We start from the raw sequence: 20,556 nt of genomic DNA on the forward strand, positions 1-20,556 counted from the left end.
GTGTGGCTGGCTGAGGGAGCTGCTGGACCTCGGACAAGGTAGTGCTGCCAGAAACCAGGGAGAGCGAGAAGGAGCCATCTGGACAAGGCCCTGAAGTAAGAGTGAAGATGGCACAGGGCCATGGGGAAGTGGCCCAGAGAATTAGAGCAGCAGTGCGACTTAGATAAAGGGAGACAGTGACAGCTGCTATCTACAGGGTCCCTGGGCTGGGACCTGGAGTAGTGGGTGGGCCCGGGACCCTCCCGCCCCCATTAGCCTCTGGGGGAAGTGGCCTGGGCATTGAGGCACCCCCAGAGGGGGGAACTGAACTGCTTTGGCCCAGCTGGAGAGTTGTGGCCAGAGGGTGAAGACTTTGTCACCAGGGAGGGAGCCCTGGGACAGGGCCAGCTCTGGCTTTTTTGCCGCCCCAGGCAAAAAAGCCACCGGCCGCCCTCCCCCCCCCCCCCCAGCGCGGCAGGGGGGGGGGGGGGGGGGGAGGGCGGCCGGAGCCCTGGGAGGAGGGCGGAGTGCCCGTCCGGGGCTCCGCTCTCCCTGGCGGCCAGAGCGCCGGGGGGAGGGCGGCGAGCCCCGGCCGTGGCCCCGCTCTCCCCGGCGGCCGGAGCGCCACGCCGCCCCCCTCCAGGTGCTGCCCCAAGCACAAGCTTGGTGGGCTGGTGCCTGGAGCCGGTCCTGCCCTGGGAACTGCTCTGTCCCGGAGCAGAGACAACTTGTGAAAGACATTACAGGGGGCACTGAGAGAGACCCCTGTTGGACTTGTACCCCGGAAGGGGTTTTGTTTTGCTTTCATCACCCAGACAGACTGTGTGTGACTCGGCTGGAGGGCTGAGTCATCAAAGACACACCAGAGAGAGAGAGAGCGAGCAGGCACACGCACTCAGCCAAGGGGGCGCTCACAAGAGGTGAGTGTGCCCTGTTATACCAGCTCACCATGAGCCATCAATGAACCTGCAAGGGTCTCATTTGAGGAACCACTGATATTTGTCATACATGCAAGAAAGCATCATTCATCCATTTCTTAAACATCTTGCTCTATTCAACAATGTGGATATCTGTCACAGTGTGCAGAAGAGCAAAGTAGGACTGGTGATCTGGCCACTCAGTCTCGTTATTTAAATCAATTAGCACGGCAGAACAAATCACTAAACACATGCACAAAAGCTCAGACTCTTTGCTCTGAAGCGTTTTATCTGGTGTCAATCCTGATTTGCACCGGTATAAGGATATGTCTGCATTGCAATCAGAGGTGGGCTTGCAGCTCAAGTAGTTATACTCTCTCTAGCTTTAATCTAGTCAGCACAGTTGAAAACAGCAGTGAAGGTGTGGCAGCAAGGTGAGTTAGCCAAGCGAGTGCATACTCAGGGTTCCAGGTGGGCTTGTGCAGTCCATGTTGAAGCCTGTGCCTCTGTGTCTTCACTGATACTTTTAGTCATGCTAGGTAGATTAAAGCTAGCATGTATATGCCTACCCAGTCACACCCCCAATTGCAGTGTAGACGTGCATTTAGTGAGAGGACCATCAGGTCTAGAATATTCCCATTACAAAACGTTAACATATAGGACAAACTTACCTTACGTATAAGAACAGCTGTTTCAACATATTGGCCATGAAGACTGTATCAAATACAGTATGTTGAAACAGCTGTCTGACTGTTCTGGAGGTTTAATCTACTAAGTCATTGCTCATTTATTACTTTCCCCCCCCCCCAATTTATAGCAATGCTCATATCAGCCCCTCTAGGCACCTGGACAGAACAATAATTATAAAGTTATATGCATCATCTGAGCACATGTCAGTTAATGATGATAAAAGCTCCCCAACAACAAACCCCAATCTCCTCAAAGCACCTCTTCCGAAAAATATGAATAAATGCGCTGTGCAATGCTTTGTAACCTTCTCTCACCAGCTCTTGGATGAACACATCTAGGGACGGATGGCATGCAAGCTGGTCTCAGCTGCCACATTAGAATACAAATGGGTGATGGTCTCTGCCAACCCAACAGGTATGTCGACATTGCAGCTGGGAATGAGATTCGCGCTAGCTCAGCTTGCGTTAGTGTGTTAAAAATAGAAGTACTAACATTGCAGCGCGGGTGGCAGTTTGGGGTCTCAAGTCCACTCCCTCTCCTGGGTCTGCGCTCAAGTGGCTAGCCTGGGGCCTGGTCTACACTGGGGGGGGATCCATCTAAGATACGCAACTTCAGCTACGTGAATAGCGTAGCTGAAGTCGAAGTATCTTAGATCGATTTACCTCGGGTCCTCACGGCGTGGGATTGACGGCCGCGGCTCCCTGTCAACTCCGCTACCGCCGCTCGCTCCGGTGGAGTTCCGGAGTCGACGGGGAGCGCGTTCGGGGATCGATATATCGTGTCTTAACGAGACGCGACATATCGATCCCCGATAAATCGATCGCTACCTGCCGATACGGCGGGTAGTCTGGACGTACCCTGGGTCTCTGCCGGAGCTGCAACGTCCACACTGCTATTTTTAGAGTGCTAGCTTGAGCCGAGCTAGTGTGAGTCTGTCTACTTGGGCCGGGAGGCTTGCTCCCAGCTCTAATTTAGACATGTCTAAAGAGGGCTTTATAGAGCAAAATCAACATCCAGAATTGTCTGTGAGCCCATCCAGTCTATGGAACATAGAAGTTGTGTGTTCCATGCATGAAGCACTGTGAAGTAAGCAGGCCGCTGCATTCTGCCCTGCTGAAGTTTCCAAGTGGTCTGCATATAGAGCATCCTGCAGTAATCCAATCAGGAGGGAACAGACTTGGATAACTGTAGTGAGGTCTGTATTTGAGGGGGAAAGGATGCAATCTAATTTCTGCAGGTAGATGGGGTGGGGGACGCACTCTTGACCACTGTTGTTTTCTGGACATCAAGAAGTAGTTGAGGACTTCTAGCATGTGAACCGGAATAATACCAGGTGAACAGAATCACCCACCTCTTAATTGAACAGGCAGATATTTCTGCTGTCTCCAGTGGTGGTTTCCTTACAGACAACCAGGATAACTTTTGTCTTATCCAGTTGGAGGGTCAGCCAGCTAACTCTCATTCAGCCTCCAGTCTCAGCTGGGCCCTGGGAATGCTGAATGTCCAAACCATCTAGGTTGGATGCAAGGAGGGTGGAGAGATGCAGGCTGTCAGCATCTAGATTACAATGCAACCGAAACTGTCTCACTGTTTCCCCTGAGGCACGTCCTTAGGTACATAATGGACAGGGAAGGGTGTGTAATAGAACAGTATTTTGCATTACTCCACACGAGGGCCCTCAGAACGCCCGGGCAATTGCACAGCACTACCCTCCTTGTGGTGTTAGAGAGAAAAGAACAAAGAGATTCATGCATGATACCAGACTTAGTAATTTTAATCATTAATAATCATCTATAATGTGCTACTGTCCTACAGAGTTGTGCATCCTCTGAAGTGCTGGGCTGAGGAAATCTCAAACAAAAAAAATGAATGCCTCTGATCTGAATCAAGTGAATAACATTTTATGAATGACATCCTATGGATTAATTTGTTTTTCAAGCATTCACAGACACAGAATTGCAAACTAACTCTCAGCAATTGCCATCAGAAAAATCCTCCAGCAGTCCATTCAGAAAAAAAGAAAAAAGCTAAAACCAAAACACCCTTTCCAATGCTTGTATAATAAATGACTGCCTCACAGGCAGTATATCAGCAAAATCTTCATATTGAATTCAGGTCTGCCTTTTATAACAAAATCTTTATATCAAATTCGAGTTTCTTGCATGTTTTCACAAGTGAACAGCCCACGCAAAAGAACTGGGAAGATCTCGGATAAAAGTCAGTGAATATAGAATATTCCAAAATATGTTCAAATTATACTTTAAGCCTGATCCTGCAAATTCAGACTCCCAAATATTAATTTTATTCCCATGTGAAGGTATCACTATATCATCTAGTCTGACCTCATGCAAACCATGGTATTAAACATAGTGCCTAGCACAATGGGGTCTTGGTCCATGACTGGGATGATCATACATGTATGATAATACAAATTATAACAATTAATAGGAGTAAGGGTTTGCAGCTCCTGGTTCTGTGTGTAAGATATTTAGAGAACAAGAAAAGTCCTGTTATAGAAATGCTGCTGCAGAGGGGGGAGCTGTGGCATGCAATTGCTGCCAGGTAACAACCTTGTCAAAAGAAAACATTGTGAAATGCTCATACTCAGTGAATCTTAGGTCAGCTATGTCTCAGACAGGTGTTGTTACCCTCTGGCTTCAGACCTCATCAAATGCTTCAGTCCCCATCTGGCCAGCAAAGAGACTCATGCCTTGCATTCTGTTGCATCCATGTTTCAGCCTGCTATAAGAAAGAAATAACATCACCATTTTATTCCTGGTTCTTCTCCGTAATAGTCTTTGTCAGATTGCATTATATATAAATATCAATGAATATCAGAGTTCACTTAAAACATCACCTGAAAAAAAAAACACCCTTACAATTATCCTCATGGGTAGAATAAAGAAAAAACGATGATTCCAATTTTAGATAAAAGTTACTTGTAATTGAATATAACCTCTAGGCAACAAGTTGACTGGCAGCATCACATTAAAAAAAATCAAACCCAGATCAACATATTTCCTAAGGTTGTCATAGCCCTCTGAAGCTATTTTGATACCACTTGAAGAGTTGGTATTTGTCTGCTTAGCTTGTGTCATACTGTCTTTGAGAAGAGCAAAAACACTTCATGTCTGACTTCCAAAATTTACCCATCGTCAAGCAGGATAAAGTGGTGTGAAATCTTTGACCAATTTTTTCAGCATCACAATGAAAGGCTAATGCAGAATGGTGATGTTACATCATAGCAAAGGGGTAAACAAAATTCCAATTCCAAAATACTTGGGCCTGATTGTTACTATGGTAGTAGGGTCTTTAGCGTGAATAAGAATGGCCAGTAAGGCCATTTTAAATTACCAGAGTGATGTAAAAGGGCCTTAACATAAATGAGAACCAAGCTCTTAATCTCCTATAATCCCCATTTCCTAGCAACTCTCATCATCCAGATATACTTTGTCCAACCATGTTCTCAAACTCATTGATTTATCATTTCTTTGGATTGCAGATACTTAGGCCAAATTTACCAGACACTTCTGCCAGCCTAGTAATATCAGTCAGGGATAATTGTTGGCAACATTGCTAGTCCGCCAATACTTACTGTAGATTCAGTTATACTGGCAACTGCCAGTATAATTTATTTTGCTTGTTGAACCAATATAAGCTGTACCGGCAGAAGTATTTTTTTGCCAGTATAAGCTGTGTCTGTTCTAGGAGTGTTCTACCAATATAGCCATACCATCATAGCTATACTGGAGAAACTTTTACAGTGTAGATGTAGCCATAGTATGTTCAGACAAATTAGTGTCATGTGAATAAACCGGTAGCTCAAAATTGTCATCACCTGAGGAAACGATTGCAGCTAAAGATCAAGTTAAATTGAATGGGTTTGATTTTTTTCCTACTGCCTTGCACCTTTTATATTCATTTACAGCTGTGGATAATGGGTGTTGAAATGGCACCAATGGCGTGAGTGGAGAATTCAGATTTGATAGGATTTTGTACCCACTTTGCATGGGGGTAAATGACTACACAAGGTAGAGGGTATTCGAGGATCAGGTCCAGTACCTTTTGATTTCCTTTCTTTAATGCACCCAGTGCTATACCTGCTCCTCCATATAGAGATATAAGCACAAGTATGCTTGACTTGCCAGATGATAGAAATTTGAGAACAGGATGCCTCCTTAATAGGCTATCCCTGCTAAACTGTGGCATAGACTGGGAGCCAGAAATTCTTGCATTCTAATCTTGGTTCTTACATCTATCCTCTTTCATGCCATGGAATCCTTCACTTTGATTTTCTCTAAAACAGTTTCCCTTTCTAGGGGCTTGTCTACATTACCTGCTGGATCGATGGGCAGCGATCGGTCCAGCGGGGGTCGATTTATCGTGTCTAGTCTAGACGCGATAGATTGACCGCCGAGCACTCTCCCGTTGACTCTGGTACTCCACCAGGCGAGAGGCACAGGCGGAGTCGACGGGAGAGCGTCAGTCGTCGACTTAGTAAGTAGATCTAAGTACGTCAACGTCAGCTACGTTATTCACATAGCTGAAGTTGCGTAACTTAGATTGATCCCCCGCCTAGTGTAGACCAGGCCTAGATGAACAATATGTTGTTGTTTTTCTGCTTGTTCCCATCACTCTTACTGGAACTAAAGGAATATTTTGTTTAGTTTGGATGGAAGAGAGAGCTTTTGTGGCTGACAGGGCAATCAGGAAATTGATATTTTGGAAGCCAAGATAAGAAATCTTTTTTCATCTTTGCTACTGTCCTGTTGTCAAGCTGGAAAACTAACCAAACCCCTCCTTCCAGATAACATGTAAACAGGATAAAAACAAGATTAGAACAGTTTTAAAGTCCCTTCTTGGAAGAAGGCTTTGGGGCTGGTGGGTAGGATAAAGAATTCTGTTAGCAATCTTTGTCACAGAAACACACTGTGATTTTTTTAAAGTAGACACGTGCTTTTATAGAATAACAAGACATTTGGCTCTTTGCAATATGATGATTCTATCAAAAATCATGGGTACAATGACTTTCTATTTTCACTTCTTAGACAGAAACGTATGTTATCAACCTGCCTACAGTTGTCTTCTCGCTCTATTGTATTACATGCCTCCTTTGAGATGACATCAGACGTCATCTCAAAATGTAACATTTTACAAGAGTTTAATTTTGTGAGGTCTTCTGTGATTTTCCCCTGAGTATATCTGGCCATCTGTGGCATGGGAGTAAATGTTGTTATCATTTTTCACTTAAGAAAGGTAACAGATGATACTCAAGGAATGAAAGACTTACCAGCCTTTTGTTTGCAGCCTACTGTGTTTTCTTACAGTTTCTGAATTAATGGCTTTCTGTACAACTGAATTTCAGCTAATCAACCAATAAATGAACTGTCTGAGAGAGATGTTAGGCATTCACTGGCTATGCAAAGAAGGCTATTCAAGAGGAAAGGAGTAGGAATCTGTATTTGAATTTTATGGAATCAATGGCTAGAGGAACGTGAGATTTGTCTAAATAAAACATTTACCATATAATTGTTAGAATAGACAACATGGTGTGATTCTGACGTCACACTGTTTCTACGTTGGTGTAACTTCATGTTCTTCAGTGGAATTACATCTGATTTATACCAGCATAGCTGAGAACAGAATCAGGCCAACAGTCTCCACAAAGATCTGGAAAAGTTCTGCAACTTTTTGAGAAACTATCTCCCAGATGCTGAAGACGCGTGGATAAATATTGATATTCTAAAAAGAAGGGACTGAACAGTTCTGAACCACACGGATGATATTGGCTTTTTCCACAGGAAATACGTATACAACATAGGAGTTCACTGAGAAATTCAATCATGGAAATCAGGAAAGTGGGACTTCACCCTGAACTTGAACAAAATTGAGGTCATTCCTAATAAAAATGGAGAAGAAAAAGAGATAATCAGATGTAGGGACATGACTGAACAAGCAAATACTTGAGCAGGTGCAAGGTGAGGGAGTCTGCAAAAACAAAAACTAAGAAAAAATCAGGCCAAGAAAGAATATTGGGAAGTGTAAACATCTTCATTAAATGGAATTTGAAAATTGTCTTTGGGGTGCAACCAATACACTGTACAAGAAATCACATTAGAGGAGAGGAAATAATTAGTATCAGAACGAAAAGCCAGAGAAAGTCTTAGGCAAGCTTAAGGCAAACACATTGCAAGGAGGAAATTACTTTTAACGTGGATTTCAAAGGCTAGGAGATAAAATAGACAGAGAGAGAGAACATTTTGTCGCGGCATGGAGTGGCAAAACACGTGAGAGCAGCATACATTTGAAGAATGCGCCCCCCAAGAAACAATTGGTAAGATATGAGAAAGCCATTGAGTTTGCAGTGAATGGTGAAAGCTGCCTGACTGGCTACAAATCTACACTACTGTTTTTTCACTATGTCAGATACAGCGATAAGCAGTTTTTTTGATGTGAAGCAGATGAGGAGTGCCATTGCATTACACTGGTGTACTTCTCTGAAGTCAGAGTTATTCTTAGCAAAGTCGAACGGCTTTCAAAATTCCATTTTTTAAGTCAACACAGAAAAAAGGTAATTAAAGGCAATGTATGGAATATTGTCTACTTGTGAGAGCAAGAACTGGATATGTAAGGGATGTATACTATAGTTTGGCATTATTATCATTTTTATTTAGTTATATTACAGTTGCACTTAGAGGTCCCAGCTAAGATCAGGGCCCCATTGTGAGAAGCGCTGCACATACATAGTACGAGACAAGGTGGGTGAGGTAATATCTTTTATTGGACTAACTTCTGATGGTGGAAGAGACAAGCTTTTGAACTACACAGAGCTCTACAGGGCTGGGAAAGGCACTCAGAGTGCCACAGCTAAATACAAGGTGAAACAGAGTGTTTAGCATAAGTAGTTAACACATATTCTAAGGGTCCATTCAAGGTGAAGTGGTCCGTTAACACGTAGGCAGTCGTAGGACAAAAAGGGGGGTTAGTGGGTTGCAGATTGTTGTAATAAGCCATAAATCCAGTGTCTTTATTAAAACCATGATTTTTAGTGTCTAGCAAAGTTATGCATCTAAGCTCCCAAGCTCGTCTTTTGCAAGTGTTGTGTAGGTTTCCTTTGAGGATGAGGACTGAGAGTTCAGAAATGCAGTGATCATCTTGTGAAAAGTGTTCGTCCACAGTTGATAGGGTGTTTTTGTCTCTTATCATTTTTCTGTGTGAGTTCATTCGAGAGCTCAGTGATTCTGGTTTCACCCACATAGTTGTTCTCGGGGCGCTTAGTACACTGGCTGAGGTAAATCCCATATTGATAGGCATGTGTCAGACCCATGGATCTTGAAAGGTGTGTTGTGGGGGGCAATGATCATTGTAGTAGTGGAGATTTGTCTGCAGGTTTTGCACCTGTTCTCATGGCAGGGTCTAGGGCCCGCTTTGATTTGTTTATGCTAAACAATCTGTTCCACTTTGCATTTAGCTGTGACACTCTTTGCACCTTTCCCAGACTGGAAGAAGAGCTCTGTGTGGCTTGAAAGCTTGTATCTTTCACCAACAGAAGTTGGTCTGATAAAAGAGATTACCTCACCCACGATGTCTCTCTAATATCCTGGGACTAATATGACTACAACAACACTACAATCATACCTAGTGAGAGACAGTCCCAATCTCTGAAGAGGTTGCAGTCTACATCCTGATCCTGCAACAATTTACAGTTACTTTAATATATATATATATATATATTCTATAATCTCATTCTCAAATAATGTTATTAAGAACTGACTTTTTTTCTTCACAATTTATATGCTAAGGATATGATCATTCCATTTCCTAACACAAAAGAATTGCACACTTTACTGAATACAGTTTAATTATAAAAATAATACTAATCATATATTTTTTTTATGGAAGAGTGGTTGTGATTGTGGTAGATTTGGGAGATCTAAGTATATAGTTCCACATCTAGAGAGAGAATATGGCTCGGTTCTAAGATTCTTGGCTGTATTATCAGCATCAGATTAATTCTCTGATATTCTGAGGGATTCTGACAGGCAAGATGCAGGGCATGAACTCACCACCTTCTTCTCCTCAGCATTTTCAGAACTGGAGAAGATTCCTTTTCCAGTTTCCTTTGTAGTCTTCAGGGGCCTGATTCTCCCTGTGCACTTTGGGTAGTCATTTACACCTGTGCAAAAGTGGGTGTAAAATGCTACTCTTCTGATTTATCCCTGTTTTACACTCCTTGTGCGCAGGTGTCAATGAATCACTGATTACAGTCAGGTTGACCATGACCTCCAGCAGGTCTCCGAGCAGTCGGAAATCTGAGCTGTGAGAGAGAGAGAGCAAATGTGCCAATAGCTATTTGCTAGTGCCACTTTGCAGCTTTCTCTCTGAAGAAATGAACAGACCCAAAAAGCCTTCACAAGTATGGAACTGAATCACATAATTCTTTTTTAAAATATATATGTGATGCCTGAAGAAACATAGATAAAACCTTCCTGTTGTAACTTGTAAGAGTGAACAGAGGTTAGCTGAGTTTTTGTGCCAGTGAATGGTGGGGAAAGTGACAGTGAACTACTGTCCTGCCACCTGCTGTCATGGAACTATAAATAGCTCCATTTCTCTTCTCTGAGAGGCTTTCAGAAATGCGGTTCAAAGCAAAGATATAAGAGGAACTGAGAAACCACGAGGAGTCTGAAAATTTCTGTCCCTTTTAACTTCAAGTTTTCAACCTGTTGATTTTTCCTTTTGAAACCAGGGCTGCTGAGGACTATTCAACTGAAGAGAGCTACTCGTTGTGTGCTATATAAATATTTCGGGCTGGTGTTGGGGTCGGTACATACTCCTCCAGTGGGAGATATCATGTCTTCCAAAGTGAAGCATGCTAAACTTTTAACTTGCCGGCAAGTATTCTACTCGCTTCTCCTCCCTCCCTCCCAGCGCTTTCGCGCGGCAAGCCTGGGAGGGAGGGGAGAGAAGGGGAGTTGCGGCGCGCTTGGGGGATGGTGGCGGCGGAACAGAGGTGAGCTGGGGCGGGCCGGGGAGCGGTTCCCGGCCCCCCGTTACTCCCCGCAGGCCCTAGCTCACCTCTGGTCCACCTCCTCCGAGCGCGCTGCAACTCGCTTCCCTCTCCCTCCCAGCGCGGCAAGCCTAGGAGGGAGGTGGAAGGAGGGAAGCGCGGTGCGCCTGGGGGAGGAGGCGGGCCGGGGATTTGGGGAAGGGGCAGAGTTGGGGAGGGGGCAAGAGCAAATTTGCCGCCCTAGGCCTTGGCCTTGTTGGCCTAGGCGATAATACGCCACTGCCTAGGGGTTACAGTGGACGAGAAGCTGGATATGAGTCGACAGTGTGCCCTTGTTGCCAAGAAGGCTAACGGCATTTTGGGCTGTATAAGTAGGGTCATTGCCAGCAGATCGAGGGACGTGATCGTTCCCCTCTATTCGACATTGGTGAGGCCTCATCTGGAGTACTGTGTCCAGTTTTGGGCCCCACACTACAAGAAGGATGTGGAAAAATTGGAAAGAGTCCAGCGGAGGGCAACAAAAATGATTAGGGGTCTGGAGCACATGACTTATGAGGAGAGGCTGAGGGAACTGGGATTGTTTAGTCTGCAGAAGAGAAGAATGAGGGGGGATTTGATAGCTGCTTTCAACTACCTGAAAGGGGGTTCCAAAGAGGATGGATCTAGACTGTTCTCAGTGGTAGCAGATGACAGAACAAGGAGTAATGGTCTCAAGTTGCAGTGGGGGAGGTTTAGGTTGGATATTAGGAAAAGCTTTTTCGCTAGGAGGGCGGTGAAGCACTGGAATGGGTTACCTAGGGAGGTGGTGGAATCTCCTTCCTTATAGTTTTTTAAGGTCAGGCTTGACAAAGCCCTGGGTGGGACAATTTAGTTGGGAATTAGTCCTGCTTTGAGCAGGGGGTTGGACTAGATGACCTCCTGAGGTCCCTTCCAACCCAGATATTCTGTGATTCTATGATTCTGTGAAACTGAATTAAGGCCACTTTAATTCTGAATGAGTGTCCACACAGGACCTTAATCGCTTTAACAAATTCACTTTCAGTTTGCATTAACTTTCCAAGTGTCCCCATGCAGGCAAGAGAGAGGGCCTTCTAGAACTCAAGGGAGCATAAGGGGGGAGGGTAGACACTGCATCATCCTCTGTGAGATTGTAGCCTCTGTTCTCTTCTATGTCCATCCAGCTCCACCATCAACTGAGGGAGGGAGACAGCCGGGAAATGACCCTGCTGCCTCCCTGACTGTCTGCTCTCTTGCTAGATGCTAGCCTTTGCCCCATTGTCTGCTCCTTATGCCCCTCAGCACCAAGCCCCTATTGGACAGGGAGAGGAGGCTCCTGTTTGTTCATCGTATTGAAATGACGGTAGATATACATTGGCTGGGCTCTGGCTAAGCTATTCATTCACATTTTGAAGGGCAGCATCTGTATTTGCATGAATCATATGGCTTCATTGGATCAAGTTGCTACCGTGTTTAGAGCATCCAGCAAAAGAGCTAAATCTATAGTAACACTTGTCCTAAGTGCATATAGCAAGCATCTCTCATCTGAGGACCTCAGAGCACTTTGCAGAACTTCACAACAGCCCTCACAAATACCTCCCCATGTAGGTATTATTATATACCTATCTTGTGGGTGGCTTATCAAGGTCAGCTAGTAAGTGAGAAGCAGAACAGGGGATAGATAGATCTATCTCTCAGGGGTCCTGATATAAACATTGTTGTAGCTATGAGAGAACGCTCCTCAGGGATGTGGACAATGTATATCATGCAATGTATTAATTTGTGTATTCTCCTATAATATTAAAGTGGCTATTATTACAGAAGGATATGGATTTCTGCCCAGGTAGCAGTCATGACAGATGATGATTACACAGATGAGCAGTAAAATCATATGATAATGCAACCCTATATTTCGAGGTCTGTAGATTAGTGCTGGCTTTACTTTTCAAGCTAGTAAATTGCCAACTCTCACACTATAGCAATGATATAGTAGTCTCTCCATCCCACACAGTAAGAGACAGCTGGCTGAGAAACATTGAAAAGAAGTGCTTCAAAATGGTCATCACTTTTTTTTTTTTTTGGTTGGACATGCTTTCTTAAACCAGTAGCGATCAAGGTCTCTGGGCAAAATTGCAAATGGTGGCCAGAAATTCAGACCGATAACTCCTATTATAAAAGCAGATGAGATCACTGTGATCATCTACTCTGACCTCCTGTACACAGCACTGGCTTCTAATTTTCCCCGGGGGTCCTCAGCCCCAGACCCCGCCCTTCTCCCAAACCCCCACCCTGCCTCTTCCTGCCCCTGCTCCCCCCCCACCCCCGCCCCCACTCCACCCCCTTACCCCAAGGCCCCACCCACCTATTCTCACCCCCGCTTCACTCCACCACTTCCCTGCCCCGTTCTGTCCCTTCCCCCCGAGCGCACCCCATCCCCGCTCCCCCTCCCTCCCAGCGCCTCCTGCACGCTGCTGAACTGCTGTTCCATGGCGTGCAGGAGGTGCCAGGAGGGAGGGGGAGCAGTTGATCGGCAGGGGCCGCAGGTGGGCGGGAATGGGGGGGAGGGAAGCTTGGCTGCCAGTGGGTGCTAAGCACCCACTAATTTTTTGCCATGGGTGCTCCAGCCCTGGAGTACCCATGGAGTCGGCGCCTATGCTCCCTGCATAACACAGGCCATAGGACTTCCCTGAATGAATTCCCATTTGAACTGGAGTCTATCTTATCATAAACTGCTTTGAAAAGTTATTTCTTTATCCAGGAAAGATATAAACCTTCCTACTTCTGGTTTTAAGACGAACTCTAACTATTAGGGATTAGGAGAAGGCTTCCCTGGAGAGAGATTATTCCATATCAGCCTAATGTGAGACTTCTTACGTAAGCATGATGGCCACCGATGGAGACAGGATACTGGACTAGATGGACCATGGAAGTGAACCAGTATGGCAATCCTTGTGTTCCTTAACAGAAAAGATCAATATATATTGCTTTGCCGCCTTGGGGTTTCTGAAATTGTTATTTAATTGACATTTCAAACAGCATTTATTGTGCAAGGGTGTGGATTCGGGCCCCGATACTGCAATCCACAGCATGTAGGCAGACTGCAGCAACTGGATGGAGTCCTCTTGATTTCAGTGGAGTTTCTCTGGAGTCACATGGGAGAGGAGCATCAGGTCCACGATTATCATAAACTAAGTAGCACTGTGTTACCATAAATGTCCAACACGACAATAGTTTTACTATACTGAGAGCATTCCCAATGTGTTTTATAAAGATTACCAGTCATTTACTACTGCATACAGCTGGCATAAATCTACCAGATGACTGCTCAGATACTATGCTAGATAATTAAGCTTGCTTTAAATACCTACCTAGAGAGATAATTCGCAACGGTTTGCCATATACACGCTATGCAGAATAGGCAATTTCAAAGTAAGAGACGCAACTTTGTCAAAGGCCTGCTTCCAAAATTATTATTGATCCCCTGCTAGATTCCTCTAGCATCCCATTAAAGCGCCCAATAAAGTATCCAAACCACAGATTGGTTGGAATATCCCTTTATGGTTATTAATTCAAATGACCTACTCTAGGTAGTGGGGGAAGATGCTGAGAAAAGATAAGAAACAGTAAGAAAATTATTCAGAGTGTGCCTGCATAAATAGAGAAGAGACATTCTAGCTCTGGCTACCTTTAGTTCTCTGACATACAGTCAGTGTCGTACAATCTTTTCACACGTCCTCTATAGCATGGGACCCAGAATAGCATTGAAGCCCAAACCCAGAGAACTCAGTGGGTTTTGCTTCCATGTGGTTTGCCAAAAGCAGACAGGTGACAAGCTTTCTCCTGCTTTGAGAATTTCCCGTCCTTTTACTATCACAACCTTGAGTTTACATTTTGGAACACGAGTGTCAAGATGTTTAACACAGCTGGCTTTGTGAATAAAGTCTGTTGGGACATTATGGGCTGAAGCAAACCAGTGTAAGCCTGTTCTCAGGAAAGGTCTCTGCTAGCAGCAGAGGCTACTGGTGTTTAGCTAAAACACAGGAGACTACTTGACAGGTTGCAATTACTCCTGCCATGTGCATCAGGCTGCTTTCTGAACCTCCACTTAATGGGGTGCAGATCGGCTATTATGAGGGTTTTTTTTAAAAATGGCATCTTGCTCAGGTCACATATGTGATGTTGTTTATGCTGCTAATCAGGGTTCACCTTTGGCTGCAGGATTTGCTTATCATTCCTGGATAAACCTCAAAAAATGACCAAATTTCTTATTTTTTTGTTAATGACATTACAGGAGCAAGTTTGTAAAAATAATAGCAAACATCAGAAATCTCAGCTTTGACCTCCACGAATTTCACGATAAAAATGTCACTCTAGCTGATACCTCTGAGATCCTAGCACATGCTGTGTATAGTATACAAGTTAAGGAATCAGTTTCCTCTAATATATGTTTTGTTAGGAGATAAGACAGTAAATAAAATTTCGTTTTGGAATCTATGAACAAACATGTTTGCTGATATGTGTTCGTGGAGATCAAGTGTTATTGTAGTGCACACTATAATATACATCTAGAATAATATTCAATTAGGCTGATATGTGCTGCATATGGGCCACGAGAAGAATCTGCGATTAAGAACCTCTCTCCCTTTTATAGTTTAATCTACATTAACTTTGTCTGCAGGATATGGCCTCCTGCCTCTCCTTCTTTGGGAATCCCAGTATGAATTAAATCTATTATGCAGGAAGACAAAAGTGATAAAGGATGACCTTTAACGTTGGCATGATAGCCTGCAGTATTTGCGATTTACCATCTGTCATAGTTGATCATTCTTAATAATGATACAATTTATAAAATGTTCACATGAGAAAACAGCTGGGGCCTGAGAAAGGGTAGAGGGGCAGGGATCTGACCTTCTAGTGACATGAATGAATGTTGGGGGCGGGGGGCAGGGCATACAGATCCTTCTGGGCCTGATTCTGTCACCCATGTACATAGAGAATCATACCTGACTGCATAAGTAGCCCCAGTGGAATCAGCAGAATTATGCATGAATTAAGGTATTGCTCAAGGTGACTAAAGATGGCTGAATTTGTAATTTAATATCTTGCAGTCCCTTCACAAGCAGAACTCCTGTTGGTTTCAGTCATGGGCATGTAAGGACAGCAGGATCAGGCTCCCAAGTATGATCAGTGAATAATCAGATATGGACCAAGCTAGCTGCTCTTCTACTGGCATTAAAGTGTGAAACTGGCCACTTAGCATAAGGCAGAGTCAATGGAGCGTCACTGCGGGGGTTTTTCCCTTAAATTAATCCAAAGAACAAAGAGCACTTAGGGAAGATTGTAAATGTTTCCTAATGTTTAATAAACACATGATTTCAGTTGTACATTTTCACCCTTGGGTGAGAAAGTGGCAGATTTTACCTGTGAGTCACAACAGATATGTGGTAGCTTTCCACCAAGTGGGGTTCGTTAATATGTATTTGAATCCTACAACACCATTCAGCTCTGAGGGAAAAGTACACCAGAATTGTTTTGGATTATACTAATTTTAGCAAAGCATCTCATTTATATATTAAGCTTGCTTAATAGTCTTACATTGCCTTGCTCTTTGATCTGAAGCAAAAGGTGGTGAATAGTTTATCTAATGAGGTTAAAAAAACCCACGTCACAATCTGCCCTGTAATTTACATTTCTAAGAGGTGCCATTATGGGACTGGAGAATGGGTTCCAAAAGATTAGTTCCAATGTTACAAATTTCTTTTCACGAGATACACACAGGGGAAAAAATAATAATAATAAAGGAATGCAATTCTGCAGACAAATGTTTCAGCTCCATGCCTTCTTCACTAAAGACAATCATTTCAACTAAATGCCAAAAGGCATTTAGCTGTAACATTTGTCAGCAGAACAGGGCTGGCTTTAAGTTTCCCTCCTGATTTACAATTGAGTGTTTTTATTAGATTTACTGTACTGCAACATGTTTTGTTAACCTCTAAGAAATAAGCCAGCCTGTACATTAATCATTCGGATTGATATTCATCCTCATGCACAGGGCCAGCACAAGGTCCTCTGCATTACTTAAGCAACGCAGTGCAGACAGGAGTAGGATGTTTGCGGAATGGCTGCTTACGGATACTTGTGGGGAAGAAAAATGCTCTTGTGCTTAAGGCGTTGGACTGGACTAAGGAGACTAAGGGTTCAATTTCTGGCTTTGTAATAGACCTTGTCTACATTGGCAGTGATGTGTAGAGTATGTATAGCTATACGCCACAGCGCTAGATGAACCGCTACACTGATCTGTTGGCCAAGTACCTCCGCCACAGGTGAGGAATGCAGTTCTCAGCCCGGCGGAGCCGCTTGGCCAGGCTGTGAGCAATGAGCGTGTATTTCAGGGGAAGACGCTGCGCTATGCAGCACAGCTGTTTAAAGCCTAATTATTTGGGCTTTTCGTACCACTCTTGTGGGTTTCATAGAGTGGGTTCATTAATATCCACTACAGTCATTCCTCAATAATCCCTACTCTCGGTAACAATAGGGAGTGTTGGCAATCACAGCTTTATCACGACTTTTGACAAGTCTCCCATTCATATTTCCCCTCTCCCCCATTTGTCCAAAGCAATGAGTTGTAAATATTTACAGTAGATGCACATAGGGTTTATTCATATTCAAATAAAGCCATTATCCTGGCCTGGAGTTTTGGTAGTTTTCTACTCTTCCTCTAGAGTATTTCTCTCCATAGTGCCATCTAATCAGGTTTAGGTTTTAATTAAACAGCTGTCATTTGCTTCCTAGTTCTGTTGCGACCTGATGTTGTATTAAATTTTAATTTAGCCTAGGCTGGATAAGAAGTAGATTCCTTCAGACAACAAAGAAACACTATTAGCAGGTTACAGTTGTAATTAAGAAAAGCTCTGCTGAAGTGCTAATGCATTCAGGTACAGAGAAGGAATTAGAGATAAACACTTATATAATTATTATTCAGGGACAGAGCAGGCAATATGAATATGCAGCTCCCACCTGAGTTAATAGAATTCCATTTTTGTACGCCATCTATCCTTTTTTTAAAAAAGCCTGACTACAGAAGCCAGACTAGGGTATTTACTATTTTACATCTGGGACGTTTTAGTCTCTGTGGTTAAGATCCTCAGCTGGTGAAACTTGGCATAGTATCATCAACTTCAGGGGAGTTCTGCCAATTTATGCCAGCTGACCTGTAAATCAGTGTTATTACCCTTCTGTAGATTTCAGGCACTGTCAGTAATAACCACTATAGACATGTTAAATTCAGGAAATGGTTTGTCTCTAACGAGCCCTACTACAGAGATATAGAAGATACCTACTTGAGTCTTGCTGAAATGTTGTTACTTGTCAAAGATCCATTTTAAAAATATAACATATATATCTATATCTTATGGACAGGCAATTAGTTCAGTTCAGACTTCACACTCTTTCTCACAGAGGAAATATATGATTGGAGTCTGAAAATAGTTAGCTCGGAAAAAGGTCTTAAGACAGTCTACTCTAGTTGCATAACACTGGATCTAAGCATTTGAGATATTGATTTTATATCATAACTTTTCCTCCCAGTGAAGTTTATTTTTGTGATGCAGCAACCGCTAATTAGCACGGCGAGTTTCTCAACATGCTGAGAGGAGCACAGGGCAACACTTTATGTCAAGATCAAGCTAAAAGTATTTCAGAACATCCAAAAATAAACAGGCTAGTGATGTGTCAATTCTTAGACCTATTCTCTTGTCCTCAGCTTCCCAGTTCAAATGAAGTGTACAAAAGGAATAGAAATCCTTTTGTAATCTTTGCATTGACCTTCAGCAGTGCCAAAGATGATGTCAATGTAGCCGCTAATCACCAATTGTTTTTTAAAATGAAGCTCATTGGGCCCAATTCTCCTCTTGCTTACACTGGTGTAAAGCAGGAACAACTCCTGGTTACTGGTATAATAACTGGTGCAAAACTGACATACGTGAGATCAGCCAGGCCTATTAAAGCCTGCGAAGTCAATGGGAGTCTTTCCATTAACTTCAATGGGCTTTGGATCAGGCCCTGAGTGGAGAGTTATGTGGTTCATATTCCCCTCCCCACCGGAAAGAGTTCTCAAAAGTAGGATTATTCAGCTGTACTTGTGAATTATGTCCCTTGTGGGACTTATTTTTCTACCTGATCCTTTGAAGAAAAAAGCCCTCTATGGAAGAATGGCTTGGAAAATGGCATTGTGATAAAATGGTCCAGGTGAAATGCAACTTATCACAGGGGCATCACCTCTCCATCATGTATGTGTCATATGATATATTATATCTATACACACAGGCATATTACTGTGTATGTATATGCGTGTGTATATATGTCTGACTGTATATGATTTGCAGGTTGCTCACCAATGGTTTTGGCATGGATGAAGCAGCCCGAATTTGACCCTATATGTCTTCTGCAATCTAAATTTTTTTCCCCCCAAGGTGATACATTTTGGTTCTCAGTCTTGCTCGATCTATAGTCCTTGTAAGGACTTGGCGGGGTTTTTGTTTTTTTCACTTCTGCTTCTGTCATCTATTTCTTTTACCCATGCTGTCCCTCCCTACTGGATGACAGCTGGTTATAAATGAGACTGATCAACATAAATGAACATTAAAGAGTCATTTACTGCACAAAACATCTGGTTTATGCCTTACCTAATGTAGAACAAAGAATGTATATTTATTTCTTGAGGCCTTATTCAGGACAGCACTTAAGCATATGCTTAAATCCCTTTGAAGTAAAAGCTTTGAGTTAAGCACATGCCTTAATACTGTTCCAAATACAAATGGACTCAAGCACGCGCTTACATGCTTTTTTGGAACCTGATTGATGGCAAAGCACTAGTATACTTTGTTAGTTAGCTAGCACTGGTGTTTAGTACTTCATTTAGTTCAAGCTACGTTTTGTAAAAGTTGCCCAATATTAATATTATAGCTTAGTTGCAAGTACTTATTGGTCATCTTCTGATGTCTGTAGCTTGTGGTGTACTCCCATTGTTTCCTGTTAATTTAGCTAGCAGACAGAAGGAAATGATAGTGAATATACCTCACTGCCTATGCAAGACAGTGTCAGATTTCTCACTGAAATCCAGTTCTGTTTCCACCCAGGCTAATTATGGACTTTAAAGTTGGATTAGTTGGAAAGCTACTTTTGGCCCCCCCAGTTGATAAACAAGAAATGATTTTATGGAAGTGATAAATAAAAAGCGAATGGATTTAAATCAATAAAAAAACTCAACCGCATGGTGCTTCTAGAAACCAGAGACTGAACCCACACAAGCATTGGTCGTGCAGTGCAGCATGATGGTCAGGCTCTGGTTGCAAGCGTTTCTTATTTGTAAACCACACCGAGCCTGTTGTGTACAGTACCTTTGGAGGTTCTACTCCTCCATTCTGCACAGCCACCTACGCAAGCGGGGGACCACAGTAACAGCTCATTTGGGGTAATTAATCATGCTGCATCCACGCCAAGGTGTAGATGAAGGCTGTGTTAATGGAGTCATTAGCGTGCCGGCTCTGTGAATCCATCACAGGAGAAGATAAATATGGCTTGATGGCCAGTAAAATGTCTCCAGGTGGGATTTTGATGGGGAAAGATTTTAAAATTTGCATTTGGCATTCTGTTGTTTTTAGCGCCACATCTCTTTCTAATGTGACATGAAAATGAAGGTTTCACTCAAGCCTCCAAAGAAGGAAACCACTTAATAGGCACATCTTTTAAGGAGAATTTGGGAAGCAATGGGAAGGAGGTGGGAATCCTTTTATCATAACACTTGGTGTCCATATCTACAACCACTGACATAACTTGGGAGGTAGGGAAGGAAAGATTTGTGTAGCTCCATAAAGATTGTGACATATGACCCTGTCTTCTGTAAAGCATTAAGAAGAAGGCAAAACAAACCTGATTTATTGCATCATGCTGGCAATATCTCCT

At 43.3% G+C, this 20,556-nt stretch overlaps 1 protein-coding gene across 1 annotated transcript in view; it reads left to right on the plus strand.

The window, feature by feature from the left end:
• The window catches only part of TMEM132B (transmembrane protein 132B), a 367,192-nt gene that overhangs the window by 283,553 nt on the left and 63,083 nt on the right, over positions 1–20,556 (plus strand). The window lies entirely within an intron of this gene.

The sequence above is a fragment of the Terrapene carolina genome, unplaced genomic scaffold (genome assembly GCF_002925995.2).
Source record: "Terrapene carolina triunguis isolate 2854851 unplaced genomic scaffold, T_m_triunguis-2.0 Scaffold234, whole genome shotgun sequence".
In the NCBI taxonomy this organism is placed as follows: Eukaryota; Metazoa; Chordata; order Testudines; family Emydidae; genus Terrapene; species Terrapene triunguis.